The sequence below is a fragment of the Geotrypetes seraphini genome, chromosome 6 (genome assembly GCF_902459505.1).
Source record: "Geotrypetes seraphini chromosome 6, aGeoSer1.1, whole genome shotgun sequence".
Classification (NCBI taxonomy): domain Eukaryota; kingdom Metazoa; phylum Chordata; class Amphibia; order Gymnophiona; family Dermophiidae; genus Geotrypetes; species Geotrypetes seraphini.
The window spans coordinates 224,732,210-224,738,738 of NC_047089.1; the positions used below are offsets into that span (position 1 = coordinate 224,732,210).

At 44.5% G+C, this 6,529-nt stretch overlaps 1 long non-coding RNA gene across 1 annotated transcript; it reads left to right on the top strand.

Moving 5' to 3' along the window:
• The first annotated feature begins 2,138 nt into the window (after positions 1 to 2,138).
• LOC117363170 lies at positions 2,139 to 3,071 on the top strand. Its single transcript, XR_004539990.1, has 2 exons — positions 2,139 to 2,277; positions 2,660 to 3,071. It is a non-coding gene; the product is annotated as an uncharacterized LOC117363170 (long non-coding RNA).
• Positions 3,072 to 6,529: the final 3,458 nt, after the last annotated feature.

The following is a 6,529-nucleotide window of genomic DNA, read 5'->3' on the forward strand; positions in this document are numbered from 1 at the left end:
GAAGAGAGTGTGAGAGATCACGTAGCAGAGCTCCCTCTTCAGGCTAAGAGGAGGAAAGCAGCGACGAATAGAGAGCTCCAAACCGCTGTCTCGGGACAATCCAGCAGCTAAACAACCCGGCTCCCCCAGTGACCCCCCCAAAATTTTTCTGTATGTATGACTCTTCCCTAGTAATCCCCAACATGAGGGGCAACATCCACACCATACAACACATCCAGACAATCAGTCAATCAAGCAATTCACGCACACTCCCCAGTCAGACCCCATCCCCCCGCCCCCCACACTGATTGTGTATGTTTCTGGATGAAGCCTGCCTCGGAGTAAGGCAGGAGATAAATAAAGTAACCAATAACAATAACCAATGATGGCAGAAAAAGACTTCTATGGTCCATCCAGTCCGCCCAACAAGATAAACTCATAGTGTAAGGCGGTGGTCGCCAACGTGCGGTCCACGTAGTCCTCCATTGCGGCCCTCAAACAGTTGGCTGGAATGTTCTTTAAATCCTGCAAATACATTAAGAGTGTGGCGTAGTTAAGGTTACCAGATGTCTGGATTTCCCCGGACAAGTCCTCCTTTTGAGGACATGTCTGGGGATCTGTCCGTGTTTTGAAAAGCTTTCCTTCGGGTAGGAGGGTGTCCGTCCACGCACAGATATGACGTGAAGATGTCACACGCGTGCTCGTGATGCCATTGTGTCGCCTCCACACATGCGTGGATGTCCTACCCGATGAGAGCAGGCAGCGGGGGATGGGGCTGGGGTGTGACGGGCTGGGGGCGGAACTGGGGCGTGATGGGGTGGGGCTGGGTGGGATGGGGCGGGCCTGGTGGCGGATCTAGGGGTTCCGCATTTTTCAGACGGAAAATTTGGTAACCTAGGCATAATGGGTAGAGCTATGGTCTCAGAATGCTGAGGTTGCGGTTCAAACTCTGCATTGCCCTGGGCAACTGTGACCCTGGGCAAGTTAATCCTCCACTGCCCCAGGTACATTAGACAGGCCGTGAGCCCACCAGGACAGATAGGGCTTATGCTTGAAGTACCTATATGTAAACTCGATGGGTCATTTGGCCTTTATCTGCCATCACGTTTCTATGAATGTGGTTGTAACTCTACAAAAAGGCAGTATATAAGTCCCCATCCACTTCCCTCCCCCTTCAATCTTACCCACTTGATATAGTAACTGCAAACAATCTCTTAAGTGTGTTCCTCAGAATAGAATTTGCTGTTGTTGACAATCTATATTAAACTGTGCTTTTAAAATATATCCTTGAAGTTTTGTGGAATCAAGATTAGTAATAATTTTTTATGCTTAATACTCAAGCAGATCAAGATGGCTTACAAAATTAGTTTGAAATCTTTTAGGGGCCCTCAGAGCTTTCTCATATTCATCCTATGGCCCTTTAGATGGAAGTGGTTGGAGACCACTGGCGTAAGGCATGATGGGATACTACATGTGCATTCTTGATCTTGATTTGTCCTTCAGTGTACAGACTGCAGAAGTCTGCCTGGCCTGGTCTGTCCATTGAAGCCTCACTCCAGCCAATCCAAATCTGTCCAGCTATGATCAGGACACAGACTCTGTGCCTGACGTGTTCCCATCTAGAAACCCCAGGAGAGGCAGAGACAGTGCTAGGAAAGTTGTTCCCAAGCCCCACAGAGCCCAGCAGCCTAGGTTCCAGGAGTACACTAGTGAGGATCTGACTGAAGATGAGTTTCTTTCTGACCATTCAGAAGCTGAGGACATGGAGACTCAGCCCAGCTCTGCTAGGTTTGTCCCCAAACCTGTAAATATTAGGTTTAAGCCAAGGGTGTCCAATATCGGTCCTCGAGGGCCGCAGTCCAGTCGGGTTTTCAGGATTTCCCCAATGAATATGCATGAGATCTATTTGCATGCACTGCTTTCAATGCATATTCATTGGGGAAATCCTGAAAACCCGACTGGACTGCGGCCCTCGAGGACCGACATTGGACACCCCTGGTTTAAGCAAAATGCCCCTGTGAGAAAACCCTACAGTTACACAACATCCACAGGGGGAGCCCAAGAGAGCCTCAGAACAGCACAGGCACACTGAGTAGGGTGTGGCTTTCCCCCTGAAAAGCCAGCTTCTTTCCCTTCAGAATCAGAGAGGAAAAGGAAGGGAAAAGATCCTCTCTCCGGTGTTCAGCAGCCAGCCCAGAGCAACTGAACAGCCTAGAACCCATGGAAGTGGATAATTTAACTCCAGACCAGGGAGCTGAGGCTAGGCCTCAAGAAGAAGAAATGGACATTTTTGAACAGGTATTTCCAGATCCTGAAGCTATGGAAATAGGAGTTGCCTGTAAGACCCACTAAACTCTAAAACTGTATTTGTTTGTGGGAAGTCTTTATAGATAACTACTACTTTGAACTGAACTGTTTTGAATGCTTCTTTGGATTTTTGGTGTGGACAATTAATAGGATTTGTGTTACAGTTTGTGGCCTAGTATGAAAGAGTTTTTTTTTTTTTCTTTTTCGCTACATGGGCTCACAGCACTGCTGAGGCCCAATGCAAGGCCCCAGGCGGGGGCAGGGCTCTTTAGCTGTAATGTTTAAAGGACTGTTACTGGTGCTTTTACAGTTTGTTTTGCTGGAGAAATGTTTTGTTTTATTTTGAACTGCATTGCTTTTTGTTTGAATGCAGTAATGCACAGTGACTGAGAACCGTTCTAAAGAGGGAGAAGTTTGTCAAGACCTCGGGTGGGAATATTTGAATATTGTTGAAGACAAACTTGGCAGTTCTCCTGCCCCAGCTCAGGAGCAGAGCTGAGGACCTCCTGAACATTTACTTTTTTGTTTTGGTGTTTTGTGGAGGTGATGCACTGTGATAGTTGGACTTAACTCTCTTTTGAGAAAGGCCAAGTTTTAGGGTTAGAACAAGGCCTAGGCCCAGGCGAGGCCTAGTTGCAGGAAGCTGTGCTACTCTTGCTATAGCACAGGGACTGTATATATCCTGATTTGCTGGCCAGGATTTTTGCTTTGAGTTTTTCCTTTTTGTTTCTTGTTTGCCATTCTGATTTTGTTTTGTGGAATAAAGAACCCTGGATATAATTTAACTAATTACCTGGTTTCCTTTTGACTGTCTTATTTGATATTTTGCCTGTGGGGACTGTCACCTTATTGAGCAGCATGCCAGCACAGTGTTCCTGTGGTCTACTCGGGGTGCTATCAGCCTAGTCCAGGGCCTGGTGGCCACAACAGACCACAGAAGTCTGCCAGGCACTGGCCTTGTTCTCCCTATAATGAAGTTTAATAGTTTACTCAGGATTTTTCTGAGCTAACATTGCTACCCAATGTAGTAAAAGTTTTAGTACAGAAAAATCTGCAGCAAATACATTCCATTAATAGATAGCATGGTCGGCATGCATAGTGGAAAATTAAAAATGCTCCCAATTTTAAAAAATCACCCAAAACAGGGCAGTGTAAATGAGTAAGACCTGTAATGCAATGGATCGATACAATAATAACTATGGCTGCCATCTGTCAATGTTTAGCTGCCAGACTGAAGAACAAACACAGTTCAAAGCAACTATTCAGAAGGTCACCATGAGTTGACACTAACTCCATTTCTTTTTTTTAGTAATGAATCTTTACAACAGTCCAAAGCTGTAGTAAAATAGAGAATGACAAGGTGACGGAATTTGTTACTGTCTCCACAGATAACCTCATAAAACCATCCTGTGTCATTCTATAAGGTCTATCTCAACTTCAGTCCTTCTACACCAGCATTTTTCAATGTAAAGCTTGAGGGTCAGTGGCTGGGCCCATTCATACTCTGATTCTTATGTGAGCCAAGTAGGGGATAATGAAGCCATTGTGACATCACTGCTGAGGCTGGCTCTTAGGCATTGGTGGAATGAGGCATTATGACCTCACAATGTCAGCTCTGGAATGTTGCTACTCTTTGGTTTCTGCCAGGTACTTGGGACCTGGGTTGGCCACTGCTGGAAATAGGATACTGGACTTGATGGACCTTCAGTCTGTCCCAATATGGTAACGCTTAGGGTCTAATGTTCTAACCGTCTGGTGTTATTCTTTAGTGTCTCTCTCAGCCTCAGTCCTTCTACACTAGTATTCTTCAATGGAAGGCTTGAGGGTCAATGTTTGTGCCCATTCATACTCTGATTGTTCCCTCTTTCCTTAAAGAATGAAATGGGGATGCTTTCCCACGGTTATCTGCGGGGATGGGAACAGTGACAAATTCTGTCACCATATTATTCTAATTTTAATGTGGGAGTTAATAGCGGCTGGGAAAAAAAGTCCCCGATGTCCCCAGTGGACCCCAGCGGAGCATGTTCCCCTCCCCCTTGAAAAAAATTTTCAAAGGTGGAGTCCGATAACTTTGAAACAAAAACCTCTGGTGACCCAAGTGGGCCCTAAAATGCCCTCATCTTCTACTCACCCTTTAGTCGGGAGGCAGTGGTAAAGTGCTCTCACTAGTGTCCATTGCACTGCCATTTTGCAATGGACATCTGGCCTCTAGCAATATGTTGGGACGTCACACTAGGAATCGGCCTGCCAGATAACGGAGTGCTCCCTTATTCTGAGATTTTAGATTTTTGAGTGCTTCCCTGTTGGTACATTCCAGTTTACCTCGGGGACAGACATCGTCATTATCAAAGATGACACTGAAGGAAGAGAATTCTCTAGGCCAGTGGTTCTCAACCTTGTCCTGGAGGACCACCAGGCCAATTGGGTTTTCAGGCTAGCCCTAATGAATATGCATGAGAGAGATTTGCATATTATGGAGGTGACAGGCATGCAAATCTGCTCCATGCATATTCATTAGGGCTATCCTGAAAACCCGATTGGCCTGGTGGTTCTCCAGGACAGGGTTGGGAACCACTGCTCTAGGCTGCTGCCTCAGAACCAGTCAGCAGGGAATGGCACATCTTTGAGGCACATCCTGTGTTGGATGCCTGGTCCAGGGGTATCCTGGCTTGGCGTACCTGGGTTAGGGGTGCCCTGGACCTGACAGCTTCTGTAAAGGGCAAACTCTTGGGGGTTTTTTTCCCTTTCCTGTCGGTGCATGAAACATCGCCGTACTGAAGTGAAATCTTTTGTCCTCTCTTCTTAAATTCTCCCTTCCCTTCAACCACTAGGCCCTGAATTTAGCACTGACCACAATGCACTCCCTCTTAGTGAATTTCCAGTCTCAGCTGACCCAGACCTGAACTGAGGATTTAACTAGGAATCCCCTGTGTGACAGTAAATACCTTTTATCACCTGAGTCACCAGACTGGCCATGCTAAGTAAATCTGATCTTGGTTTTTGTTGCTTTGTGTTGCCAAGTCGCTCATAGTGTCGGCAAGTTTTGTACAAGATAATTGTGGTTGAGACTTCCATTTTGTCTACTGTCAAAATAACGACACAACTATGATTAAGTTACTAGATTATAATGCTTGCTAATTATAGACAGTGAAACTGTATTTAAATTAAAAGATTTTACTATAATGTTCAAAGTTGGGATTATTCTCATCTCTTACATTTAGTTTACTACAATGCCACTTGTCAAATATACTGCTTTAAAAGCTGTGTTGCTTTGGAAGAAATACATACTGTATTTAGGAAGTAATTTTTTAAGTGGGCAAGATTATGTGCTTGTATTTAAATGTTGTTTTTTTAAAGTTTTAATAGAGCTTATACTGGGATGGTACAAGGTCAGAATAAGTAATGATACTTTTCTCATATTATGTAAATATTGAAATTGTATCCTGATGCTAATGGCTGAACTAATATATTCCTAGATTTTCCAGTTTCTTGCTATTTATTTAAAAATTTATAATCCGCTTATCCAACAATTCTATGTGGATAACAACATAACACATATTATAAAATCACAAAAACATAAAAAACATACAATCGAACAAGTAACAAAAAGCATTAAAAAAAATAAGAACATAAGAATAGCCTTACTGAGTCAGACCAATGGTCCATGAAGCCCAATAGCCTGTTCTCAAGGTGGCCAATCCAGATCACTAGTACCTAGCCAAAACCCAAAGAGTAGCAACATTCCAGCATATCAAAGAATAGCAAGATTTCGGAACCCCAAAGAGCGCAACATTCCAGAGCTGAGATTGTGATGTCATAATGTCTCATTCCACAGTGCCTCAGAGCCAACCTCATCAGTGATGTTACAATGGCTTGATTGTCCTATACTTGGCACATGTAAGAGCATAAGAACAGCCATACTGGGTCAGACCAAAGGTCTATCAAGCCCAGTAGCTCGTTCTCACAGAGGCCAATCCAGGTCACTAGTACCTAGCCAAAACCCAAGGAGTAGCAACATTCTAGCATCTCAAAGAATAGCAAGATTCCGGAACCCCATCAACCTCATTAGTGATGTTACAGTGGCTTGATTGTCCTATACTTGGCACACATAAGAATAACCTTACTGGGTCTGACCAATGGTCCATTATGTCCAGTAGCCTGTTCTCACGGTGGTCAATCCAGGTCACTAGTACCTGGCCAAAAACCAAGGAGTAGCAATATTCCATGCTACCGATCCATGGCA